Source organism: Capsicum annuum, chromosome 5 (genome assembly GCF_002878395.1).
Source record: "Capsicum annuum cultivar UCD-10X-F1 chromosome 5, UCD10Xv1.1, whole genome shotgun sequence".
Lineage (NCBI taxonomy): Eukaryota > Viridiplantae > Streptophyta > Magnoliopsida > Solanales > Solanaceae > Capsicum > Capsicum annuum.
This window is the reverse complement of record NC_061115.1, coordinates 210,612,435-210,626,437: the sequence shown is the minus strand read 5'-3', so window position 1 is coordinate 210,626,437 and position 14,003 is coordinate 210,612,435. Positions and strand designations below refer to the sequence as shown.

General features: G+C 31.1%; 1 long non-coding RNA gene across 1 annotated transcript; it reads left to right on the top strand.

The window, feature by feature from the left end:
• Nucleotides 1-360: 360 nt before the first annotated feature.
• Nucleotides 361-1,682, top strand: LOC107871204. The gene is made up of 2 exons (XR_007055536.1): nt 361-597; nt 688-1,682. It is a non-coding gene; the product is annotated as an uncharacterized LOC107871204 (long non-coding RNA).
• The last annotated feature ends 12,321 nt before the right edge of the window (nt 1,683-14,003 follow it).

The following is a 14,003-nucleotide window of genomic DNA, read 5'->3' as shown; positions in this document are numbered from 1 at the left end:
GTAAATCATGTCCTCAATTTCAACGGATAAAAAAAATATTAGGTGATTTTTTTCATCTATCTTAATATTAGTGGATAGAGTTATTTGATATTGAATGCTAGTATAAGGTGATAGTTATCCCATAGATTCAATCGATATTACGTGAAAGCTTATTCGGACATCACGATTATCAGAAAAATGAAATAAAAAATTGTGGTCCAGATTCAAACTCAACAATTTCTCAGCACTTTCCCTGGCATCTAACCCTTTTAATCAAACAAATCATAATGCACCACGTGTCAAAGTTTCTACACTTTTATGCCACGTAGGATAATCATCATAAATCATAAATCATAAATCATAAAATTAAAAAAGCTTCCCTCACACGATTAACTATAAGCAGCTTCCGGAACAAGCCTTTTCCATCTGACCCCCTACAAACGCTTCCCTCTTTTTCCCTCCAATGCATTATTATAAAAACACACACACACACAATTAATACAACCTTCTCCACCTCCGGTCGTTAACATTTGTCATGATATTATAATTGACGAGGTTGAAACTTTCTAGTTTCTCATAAAGCTCCAAATTTTATCTGAACAAATACCTACAAAAGTCGTAAGTTTGTGTAAACTTGTGATTATTATTGTAGTCAACCAAGTTGATACTTCCTAATTCCTGAGAGAGCTTGATTCTTCTTCTGAACAGGTACCAACACGACTCATAAGTCTAGATATAATTATGACTATTATTGTAGTCAATAAGGTTGAAACTTCCTAGTTTCTCAGAAAACACGACTCTTCATCTGAACAGTATCTACACAACTCATAAGTTTGAGTATAGTGAGGTTGAAACTTCCTAGTTTCTCAGAAAACCTGACTTTTCATCTGAACAGGTACCTACACAACTCACAAGTCTATATATAATCATGACTATTATTGTTGTCAACAAGGTTGAAACTTCCTAATTTCTCAGAAAACGTGACTCTTTATGTGAACAGGTACCTATATAACTAATAGGTTTGTATAAAGTGAGGTTGAAACTTGAAACTTCCTAGTTTCTCAGAAAGCTCGACTCTTCATCTAAGCAGGCATCTACCCAACTCATAAGTCTGTTTATAGTTACGACCGTTGTTATAGTAAACTGTTTTTAGGAGATATTGACGTGTCATCTGCACAGGTACCTACATTGTTATACGAATATGGTGAAGAGTGATAATAAAGTGGTGGAATTAGCTAAAGGATGCAAGACACCAACACATGATAAATGTAGAATTAAGGTGAATTTTATGTGTCCACCACCAACACCAAGGAAGAAAAGAATGTATAATGTGAAGAGTGCTCCACCCAAAGAGGGGTATTTTGAGGTGCCTGATATTGAGGTTTTCTTACCTCTTTATAAACCAAGGAGGTAGACTTAGTGTTTCTGTCGGAAACAGTCTCTCTATCTATTTTTACAGTTGTTATTGGTTCTATAGCTTTGCTAGGTGAAGATATATAAAAGAATGGTATTTTGGTTTGTTTTTTGATGTATCCTAGATTTTGTACAACGTAGAATTGGTTAAAAACCATGGGGAGGAGCATTATTGATTATGTCAAGTTTATAAATGCATTTTTAGGTAATGAGGTCTTACCCAAGTTCTTTTAAGAAAAAATGTGTTCTTTTTAAATAAAAAATTATTATACACTTTATTTTTTTGGCCCCACTGTGTGTTATTGTCGTTGACTTTATTTTGCAATTTGCCATGATACTAGGAAATGGAATATCTCTGCAAGCGTAAGGATATTAGTAGAAATGCTCTTTTTTTAATTAAAACTTGTCATTTTGTTTTTGATGCAACAAATAGGAGAAACCAATTGTTAGTAGGCGTTGGGCCATGAAAACTAAAATTTTTAAAGTAAGAATTGAAGTTGAAGTAGTGTTTGTCCATAAATATAAGTAAGAATTGAAGTTGAAGTAGTGTTTGTCCATAAATATAAGTGAAGTTGTTTTTGAATTTTTGTGAGAGAAGGAAAATGGAAAAAAGTAAAAATAACTTTTTTTTGGTTTTTTACTTTTCTAAATACAAGTTAGTGTTGTATTTGGAATTTTCATAACCAAACATCAACTTGGAGTTGTGTGTGACATAAAATAATTTTTTTTTTAAAAAAGTAAAAAATAAAAATCATCCCAAAATAAAGCTACTGATTTAATAGAGGGCTGCAGAAAAATACTCTCAAAGGGTCAATGGACCATAAAACTACTTGGGCCAAAAGTGGACTGTGTTTTCTACATAAAGCCCATTTTAGCTAACTTTGAAGCCAAGTGATTTACTAGAATGATCTTTGTATGGAGTGATCTTGAATTTTTTGCTCCAATCAGTTTTTTGAAAAAGGGCTTCCACTTTTGAAAATTCTCTATACAAAACATTTTTTTTTCCTATTGGGCATAAATTAGTTTACCTAGAGGCAAAAATTTGAGATATTTCAATAAGTCGCAAACAGTAGAACGTGCTCCCTTACATAAAATTATGCCTTATAGGTAAAAGTCGTATGTGTTGTTCAACTATTCACAAATACGAGGACAAGTAAGACTTGTTAAATATTCATTCTATCGATCGTATTAAACTGATCATGAATTGTGAATTAAACACAGTTAGCATGTATTATTCAATTGTTCACAACCTTTTCCTCTATATAATTAAAGAGTCATTTTAGTACTATTAGAAATTTGTGAATTTTCTAGAAACGTTTTCGTCAAAATGAAACCAACAAACTACTTGTAGGAAACACAATTTTTACGAAATTCATAAAAACTTTCATGGGAAATTCGCATGTTTCTAATAGTGAATAGACTTATTCAACACAAATTTGAACTGATTAATTCATATCTTGAGGAAAAAAGATTGCAAGGAGTGCTTGTATGACATAATTTATTCTTGTTATGTTTAAGAATATGGTCATGTTGTGTATGTACATCTCACAAATATATACACATGACTAGATCCGTGTCAGCATAGGCCAAATATATATTATTTTTTTTCTTAATTTATCTGACATAAATAAAAATAGATAATTAATTATATTTTTAATATGTTTTAAGATTTTTTAAATTGTTAGCTATTGTAATCTATAATACTTTTTCGATATTGTAAGTTACTATTTTAAGTTGTTTTCTATTGTAATTTATAATATTCTTCTTGTTCAAACTTCTATGATATTGATAGTCAATTTATATTTTAAAAGTAGTTTAAATTTTTTAATTATTGTAATTTACAGTAGTGTAATTCCCCAAATTTTAGTTGAAAAAGGAAAAGAAATAAATAAAGGATTGGGATAATGGCTAAATCCATATTAATAGAAAAGGGCAAAAGGGAAAGAGATTGAGTGGGCTTTTAAAGCCCATATAACCAATAATAAAAGGGTAAAAGACATAAATGGCCACTCGGCCAAACAAATGACACCGAAATGGCCATTGTTTCAAAATTTCAAATAGTAGCCATTTTATTGGCTAATTAGGCGGCCGTCTCTTATGTTGAACCACTGCTATTTCTATTAAAAAAGAAAAAAAATTGCTCTCTATTAATTTTTTTAAAAAATATTGTTCTCTATTATTTTGGATCACTGATCATTTAATAAATTTTCCTTCTATTTTATTTGTTTTTTGTTGTTCTTCCATGTTTTTTTTAATGCTTCTTGTGTTTTCTTCCTTTTCCCCCCTTTTTGGGTGTGCTCATTATTTTTCTAAAAAAGTAATATTTTATTTATTTTTTAATTCTATCAATAAAATAATCAAATACAGATTTATAATATCATAACTAAATAAAATTTTATAGTTTTGTAAAATACAAATTTATAATATTATATTTATTTTTTGTTATTTTTTCGTTGTCATTTTTTTTTGTTTTCCTGGTAGTTGTGTTTTCTTCCTTTTCCCTTTTTATTTTGGTTGTGCTCATTTTTTTACTGATGTTTTTGTATATTTTTTTAATACTATCAATAAACAAAATAATCAAATAAAATTTTGTAGTTTTCTTCTAAAATAATCAAATACTAATTTATAATGTCGTAACCAAATAAAATTTTGTATTATTTTTTAAAAATAGCATATTTTAGTGACTCACATACATGTTTTAAAACTATTTTCGTGTCTTTTATTTTTGCCAAGAGGTTATACACATTCTGTACACTATTTAGGTAAAATAATAATTTAGATACAAACTCTATACAATATTTATGCAGTTTATATACATCCTATCGATATACATATTCTATACAACAATGATACAAATTCTATACAGATCATATATAGAAAATATATTCAATATAATACATTTTTTATACACATCATATACAAACCTTAAATATACAATTTTTATACATTTTTTATACACATCATATACAAACCTTAAATATGCAGTTTTTATACAGTTTTTATACACATTATATACAAAACTTAACAGTTTTTATACACATCAGATACAAACATTAAATATACAATTTTTATACACATCATATACAAACCGTAAATATACAGTTTTATACACATCATATACATATCATATACAAACCTTAAATATACAACTCTTATGCAGTTTTTATACACATCATATACAAACCTTAAATATACAATTCTTATATAGTTTTTATACACATCATATACAAACCTTAAATATACATTTTTTATACAATTTTTATACACATCATATACAAACCTTAAATATACAGTTTTTATACACATCGTACAAAAATCTTAAATATACAATTTATATACACATCATATACAAACCTTCATTTCTCTGAAATCTCCATACATAATCAATCCTATGCAATCTCGACTCATAAACACAATTTTGTTTTAAAAACAATCCATTTCCTTCAAATTTCTTCCGTTTCTTCAAATTTCAACACAATAACCCTTTTCTTCCATCCCGATCAACCTCTAGATTTTGCATATTTTTTCTTCTTTCATTCCTCTATCTCATTTTTCATCCACCCACATAATTCACAAACTCAATTCAGTTTAGATAACCTAAATAGGAAAAATTAAGAATTAGAAGAAAAAAGATATGAGTTTTATTGGATTTTTAATAGAAAAAATTAAGAAAAAGAAGAAAAGAGATATGAGTTTTGTTGGATTCTTAACTATCACAGATTGGAGAAATAGGAGAAAGAAGAAAGAAGAATGGTTATGGAAAGAATGAAAGTCACAAAACCCAATTCCTTTAGCGTGTGACTCCCTTTTCCTTTTAGGCTCCCCTTTCCTTAATAAGATAAAGGGCTAATAAATGGCATTTAAAATAGTCGAGGTGTTCGTTTTGTCCAAAAAGTGAAACGCGGGCCATTATTGTCCATTATTTTTCAAAAGAGCTACATGACGTCGTTTTCCCATAATAAAATGCATTGTCTTTGCCATCACTGGAAACACGACATCTATCTCACGCAAAAGAAAGAATAAGACGATCAAATTATTCGTTCAGTGAAAAGGAAAGAAAATCTTAAGGGTTTTGACTGGGAATTCTTTCTGTTTTAAGGTAAATTCGTTCCTACATCTTTATCGTGATATTTAATCTTGATAATTTACTTTGGATATTGAAATTTAGTTGTTAAAGACAAGAATTATGGATAATAAGGTGTTGTTTTGGATACAAGGTTCAATGAATTGAAAGTTACCATGAAACTTTGAGGGTTGGGTAGTCTAATTTTACTATGATTTAGCCTAAAATAAGAGAATTAACCCGATATTGATATAATGTGATTATAGATTTGATCCAAGAAAGCGATACGAATCATTCGAGGTGACAAAGTTGATATTTGGACAAGAGTACTGTTAGTAGTAATCTTATCATAATTTGTGTTTGTTAACTTGCATATTTTATACTTGATTTTGATGAAATAATGAATTGCGAAATGCTTTGGAATTGCATGTGGGGCAAGTCCTTTACTTGATATGATATTGAAATGGTTATTTGAGATATGATATTATTATGATGAATATTCTTTACTTACATGAGATTTAGTATTTTTGACATGTGTTTTATTCAAGTTTACATGTAATATGATTTGATATGAACTTTAAATGATATGTACTATTCTGAAAAATGCTTTCATATGAATATCCTATTGTTTATAAAGAATTTATAAATGGGAGTAGACCTTGATTTGAATCCCGTCGCTAACGGCGGAATCGTTAGACCTGGTGCACCTTGTATCTACTGGTGACTGTTAAAGCCCTCGCTAGTGGGAAGGTAGAACTAGCATACCGTTACTGATATAATGTTTGACTCCTTTGAGGGGTCCACTGTTATGGGTTATTCTTGATGAAGAAGGATGCCACACTGATTATATGATTCATTCTTGGAAACCTCCCAAATATGTAAGATTTGATATGATACGATGTTTTTTGAGTTTATTACGGAACTATTGATTCACTTGGCTTTCATGAAACAATGATATTGTTACTGGTTACTGTTTTCTGAAAGAGCATTATTTCATGATGTTTTCTGAATTGTCCCATTTAAACGGTTGTGGCTAAGTGTTAGTACTCACTGAGCTAGCGTCTCACTACTCGCTATTATTTTTCTGAGAACGCAGGTGATGGTGAGGATTGTCATTTTACCCATCAGCGCGTCGCGGAGAGAGTCAAAATAGCGATTGCCAATTTCCAGTGAGGTACCGCGATTTTCCCGCATCGCGCCACGGACCAGTTTTCCAGTTGTCAGTTTCCAGTGACACGGCGCGATAGCATCGCGTCGCGCCAGGGGCCCAAATCGAAAAATTTTCACGAAAATCTAATATTTCGTCCAGGGTTAAAACTGTCTTATCCCATTATTTTAATCCGCCCAGATGGAATACTTAAGCCCTAAAAAATTTTTAAAAGTTTATCCTTTATTAATTTCCCCCAAATTCAAGAGCTTTCTCTCTAAATTACAAGCCTTAACTCTCAAGAAACCAAGAGCAAACTCAAGAATTCACCCAAGAACTTCAAGAAATTCATCCGTTAAGGTATGTTAGATGTTCATCCATGGAGTCCAAGTATCCGTTTTAATTACAAATCTATCATCTTTTCAAGATTTATGATATTACATTGTGATTTAAAACTATGAATCTCCATGAACTTCTATGAATGTTGATTTTATACCAAACTTTAATGGAATTATCGTTGTTATCAAATCCCCTATGTTTTAATATTGTCATTCTTTGAATTAGATCATGATTTAGTGTTATAAATGTTGAACTCATGCCATTATTTCAAGTTTTATACTATTCCCATGAATTGACTAAACTATGAAATACAAGTGTTTGATAAAATGCCTACAAGAGTGATTTATTTAATAAGAGCCTTTATGTTTTGGCCGTCAAGCTTTAGTGTCTTTTCAGTATTGTTGTTTTGAGTCCTGGGGGTATTGAATACCCGAAAACCATAGTTGTTTATTCAGTCTAGTCTCAGTACATTACAGAATAATCTTCAAATTATATTATGAGCATTATTAGAATAGTCAGATATCAATTATTCAACTCAGAACAGTCCAGTATCTCAGTGTCTTTCAGTTGGGAGTAGGATCTAGCACTGAGAGAGTGTAGGGATGGCGGCTTCTCCGTCAGATAGGCAGAGTCGTTAGTAGCAGTCCCTATACTCCAGAACTACGTAACCAGCGTAGGATATGAGTAGTCACCCGTCAGATTATGCTTGACTATCTCGTAGGGGTCATCCGTCAGTTCAGGCTTGATACCCTTAGTCCTTTGGACATTATATCAATTTAGTGGATCCACACAACAATTGTTAGTACCCGTGGAACGATATTAACACCCTTTCAACTGGGATTACAGGTTGGACTCCTATTAGCTCAAATTGGAGAATGTCGGTTAGATGATACCTCGCACAGTCTCAGATATCGTCTCAGTTACAGTCTCAGTTTAGTTATTCAGTCTTAGTGTTGTTTGACCAAAGCACAAAGCTTTTAATTATCTCAGTATACCAGTATTTACAAATTTTACTCAGTTCATGTTATATGCTTGGTCATGCATCCTCAGTATTTGCAGATTCTTATGTATTTTCAGTATATACAGATTTCATGCTCTTTATGCAGTACTTCATGCTTTACATGTATGTCCGGTTAATTATTATCATTCCTATTCATGAGACCATGCATATCAGCGTACCTCTTTTAGCATACCAATACATTCAAAGTACTGATCGCATACCTTTTCTTTTGCACTATAATGTCTCATATCATAGGTGCTGACGCTCAGTTTCCAGATCGCACCTAGACTCTCAGATTATCAGCAGTACGGTAGCAGTGGTGAGTCCTCATCATCCAAGGACAAATTATATTACTTCATGTCTTTATCTCAGTAGTTAGTAGAGTTAGTTGGGGCCTGTCCCATCAACTCACAGTATCCAGTTTAGAGGCTTTTCAGACACTACAGTTAGCTATTCAGACTATTTAGATTTTAGTATTTTTATCAGATTCATAATTCAGTAGTTATTTCATTATCAAAACTTTATGGCGTTTCAATTATTCTTCCGCATTCATGATTATATTATCCAGTGCTCACGGCAGGTACCAGCTCATGGGTTAGCTTGTGATCTCTCGGGACCGTAAGCACCGTGTAACGACTAGAGGGTAGTCTCAGTTCGTTACAGTTTTCATATGAATTGAGCAGATTTCGATTAATTATTTTCGATTAATAAGTGATCAAACTTTATAGTTACTTTTATGGAGATTTTAATTTTAGTTTTTATTTGGGGATGATTAGATGATAGACATAATGGAGGTAAAGTTATGACAATGGTGATAATAGCTATGCCAAAGGTAACCATGGACAAGGTTGAAGAAGAAATATAATGGAGATTGATGAAGAAGAAGAAGGAGGAGAAAAGATAAAGGAAAAGAAGTATAAAGAAATTAAATTTAAAAAATAAAAATAAACATAAATATTAGGATATTAGATAAGGATGCCACATGGCAAGCATTTATTGGTGCGTGACTTACACTTTTTTCCAGCATCTGAAGTTGGCTGAAATATGTATATTTATGTTACTTTTAAATTATTTTGGGGTAATAGGTCGGAAGTATAGTTTAGGTGTCTTTTTGAAAAAGTCGAACAAGTTCAGGGGTACTTTATGTATTTTCTCAAATGAAAAAGTAACTTGTATTTATAAATTGATCTCACATAATCACTTTACGTTGGAAGTGCATTCAAATAGAAATTAATTTTGAATTATTAGAATTAAAATTATAAATAATTCACCTATTTGCGGTGTTAACAATTTTAAGGACATTTAAGTATTTTGACAACAAAAAAGTGTTTAACATCACTTGTTTAACAAACACATCAACAATTTTTTTCAGTTTAATCACTTCCATTCAAACACTTATCTGATTAATTATATGCACTTATTTTAAGCTATTAATCACTTAAACTAAAAAACTAATGTTTTTAATCATATATCCAAACGGGCTCATAATAAGTCAAAAAAGCAGCTTCCGCAACAACCGAACAAGCCTTTTCCATTTGACGCCCTACCAATGCTTCCCGCTTTTTCCATCCTTTGCACTATTATAAAAATCGCGCACACAAAAAAAATTAATATAACATTCCCTAAGTTGTAGCACGTCCGATCGTTAGCTATTTCCTATAATTGTCATTTGTCATGATATTATAATTGACGAGGTTGAAACTTTCTAGTTTCTCATAAAGCTCGACACTTCATCTGAACAGGTACCTACATAATAAGTCGTAGGTTTGTGTAAAGTTGTGATTGTTATTGTAGTCAATGAGGTTGATACTTTCTAGTTTCTCTGAAAGACCGACTCTTCATCTGAACACGTACCTACATGACTCATAAGTCTATATATAATCATGACTATTATTGTAGTCAATAAAGTTGAAACTTTCTAGTTTCTAGAAAACGCAACTTTTCATCTGAACAGGTACCTACACAACTCATAAGTTTGTGTAAAGTGAGGTTGAAACTTCCTAGTTTCTCAGAAAGCTTGACTCTTCATTTAAACAGGTATCTACACAACTCATAAGTCTGTTTATAGTCACGACTGCTATTATAGTCTATGAGGTTGAAACTTTCTCATTTTTGTTGACATATTGATGTGTCATCTGCACAGGTACCTATTATATTAATATGGTGAAGAGTGATAATGAAGTGGTGGAATTAGGTGAAGGATGCAAGACACCAACACATGATAAATGTAGAATTAACGTGAATTTTATGTGTCCGCCACCAACACCAAGGAACAAAAGAATGTATTATGTGAAGAGTGCTCCACCTAAAGAGGAGTATTTTGAGGTGCCTGATATTGAGGTTTTCTTAGCTCTCTATAAACTAAGGAGGTAGACTTAGTGTTCGAATGTTGTCTATCGGAAACAGTCTCTCTACCTTTACGATTGTTATTGGTTGTATAGCCTTGCTATGTGAAGGTATATAAAAGACTGGTATTTTGGTTTGTTTTTTGATGTATCCTAGATTTTGTACAATGTAGAATTGGTTAAAAACTATGGGGAGGAGCATTATTGATTATGCCCGTCTATACTCTATTGTTAAGTGTGTGTTTTTATTTTATAAATGCTTTTTAGGTATTGAATTCTTAGCCAAGGCTTTTTAAGAAAAAATTGTTATACATTCTATTCACTTCACTGCAAAAAATATATTAAATATATTATTGTTGTTGTTGCTATCGTTAACTTTATTTTGCAATTGGTCATGCTATTAGAAAATGAAATCCTAACATGACGCCTTACATCTGTGCAAAGTGTAAGGGTGTTTATGCTACAAATTTGACTATATTTGACATTTTTAGGGAAAATGCATCGTTTCCACCCCAAATTATACCCGAAAAGTCTAAGTCACACCTAAACTATACTAGTGACCTATTACACACCTTAACTATAAGAAAGTAATACTTTTTACACCCTGTCGCATTACACCACTTGCATGTGGTGTGGTGTTTTACACGCGCTGCCACGTCAGCGCCACATCAGCATCATTCGAAAAAATAATAAATTTATTATTTTCATAAATTCTTCTTTTTTAATTTAAATCCTTTTTCTTTCTTTCTTAAAAGTGAATTTTAAAAAATATCATCTCATTCAATCCTTCTTCTTTTAGTTAAAATCTGGGCAAAGCCCATTTACTGATAAACAAACGGATTCGATCAGATCAAAGCAATCCGAATCCGACAAATAAAATCACTTCAATCCTTTCACTATTTCACAATCTTCGCCATTTTTCATGAAATTCTAGAAACCCACAACCCAATTCGATAAAATTCGAGCAAATCATAACCCAGACCGTAAAATGCAAACACAAAACTCAATTCTTGAAAATTCAAGAAACCCACAACCCAGTTCAATAAAATTCAACTAATTTACAATTCAATTCGTAAATGCAAGAAACTCATAACTCAACTTCATAAAATTCGATAGATTTAAAATTCAATTTGCAAAATTCGAGAAACCCACAACACAATTCAGTAAAATGCAAGAAACACAGAATCGAACTAATGAAATTCAAGATACCCACATTTCAATTTTGTAAAATTCGAACAACTTACTATCCAACTCGTGAAATTCAAGATACCCATAATTGAATTTTATAAAATTTGAAAAACCCACAATTTAATTTAAATTAAAATTGAATAAATTTCATCTAAATAATACCCAGATTCACAGAGAAATATTACAAATTGAAATGTGGGTATCTTGATATGTGGGTTATGGGTTCGAATCTAACTCGTATTTTTTTTTGGTAACTGGTGGGATTATATTAAGTAAAGGTATGTCTTAAAGACTTAATACAAAACAAAAGTCATTACTGCTCCAAGCAGAAACTGTTTAAGCGCTTCTAGTTGGGGCCAAAATTGAGTAACCCACATTTGGTTCTAACAAAATCAAAAGGACATAGCATCAATAACAAATTTCTTCCCACTTGTAATAACAAAGGAAAAAAAATAAAAGAATAAGTGAATTTGTGAATTCATTGATGAATTGATGGAGGTTGAGAGAAGGTAAAGAATAAGAAATGGAGTTGAGGAAGAAATGAGAAAAGAAGAAAGAAGTCAGAGATGAAGAGTAAAAAAGAAAAACAAATTGAAAGGTAAAGAAAGAAAATAAAAATTATATAAATATAAATCAAAAACTAATTAACTATAATTGATTGATAAAATACAATTGAATAATGACACGTATGCGTTTCAATCAGCTTTTAATTTCCCTTTCTTCTTTTCACGCCTAAAACGAGTGTAAACAATGCACCTTAGAATGAGTGTCGGCGGGAGGTAATAGTTTCACTTTTTTATAATTTAGGTGTGTAATAGGTCACTAGTATAGTTTAGGTGTGACTTAGACTTTTCGGATATAGTTTACGGTGAAAATGATGCCTTTTTCTATTTTTTTATTAGAAACTTGTGATGTAGTTTTTGATGCAATAAGTAGGAGAAACCAATTCTTAATTGTTGGTACTAAAAATAAAGCTACTGATTTAGTAGAAGGCTGCACATAAAAATACATCAAGGGTCAATGGACCATAAATTACTTGGGCTGAAAGTGGACTGAATTTTCTACATAAAGCTAAGCCCACTAACGACTTGGGCCGAAAGTGGACTGGTTTTCTACATAAAGCCCATTAACTACTTGGGCCTAAAGTGGTTGAGTTTTCTACATAAAGCCCATTTGAACTCAGTTGAGGTGAATTACGAGAATGATCTCTGTAAGAGACGGTCTTAAATTTTTGGCTCCAAACAGTTTTTCGGAAAAAGGGCTTCCACTTTTGAAAAATTCACTATACAAAACATTTTTTTTGCCTATTGGGCATAAATTAGTAAATTAGGACCCAGAGGCAAAAGTTTGGGATATTTCAATAAATCGAAAACAGTGGATGTGCCCACTTCCACAAAATTATGCCTTATAGGTAAAAGTCGTATGTATTGCTTAATGATTTACAAATACGAGGACAAGTAAGACTTGTTAAATATTCATTCTACCTATCGTGTTAAATTGCTCACGAATTATGAATTGGACACAATTACGTGTATTATTCAATTGTTCACCTTTTCCTCTATATTATAAAGTAATTTTTATAATCAATAAAAAAAAATATCTACATTTTTTAATTGAAAAATAGGTGTTGCTAAGTAATTGTACAAAAATTTCAATTTATTCTGATCATGATTTATTTAAAATTAAAGTGGCTCAATAAATACAACTAAAAAAAATATTGTCCAATTGCCAACAATTACATTATCCTCAATCTCTGTTTATGTAACTCATTAAGAAAATTCCCACACTCTTATTATAAAGGCAGAACTAATTTATTCACACATTATAACTAGAACTTATGCCTAATAAACAACATAAATTTCGATCGAAGACAAATTTAAGACCACCATGATGATACCCTGTCCTATATGTGCAATTTTCTCTATTTGTACTGAGGAGACAAATTGAGGAGGCACCTTAGTACTATTAGAAATTTGTGTATTTTTTAGAAACGTTTTGTTTTCATCGAAATGAAATCAGCAAACTACTTGTAGGAAACACATTTTTTAAGGAATCCATAAAAGTTTACAGAAATACGTGTGTTTCTTCTAATAGTGAATAGACTTATCCAACACGAATTTGAATCGATCAATTCAGCTCTTGGACAAAACTGAATGCTAGGAGTGCTTGTATGACATAATTTAGTTTTGCGGACAAGATATCAAATCCCCTCTCAACTTGTCAGCAAAACTTATTTTAGACTTTAAACTAATTGGACAATTATTTACCCCTTTAACAACTTTCAAGTGAATTAATTTCAACCTCAAAATTAAAATCTCACTCTCACAACAGAGAGTGCTCTGCATACGCGCCATGTCATTGCCAAATCAGTGCCACATTTGTGTCATGTCATTGCCACGTAAGAAATTATATATATTTTTTTTAAAAAAGTAATCTCACACACATACTTTTTATATCTTTTTTTTAAAAAAGAAAAAAAAATATTTATTATTTTTATATATATTTTAAAATATATATAAAAATAATAAA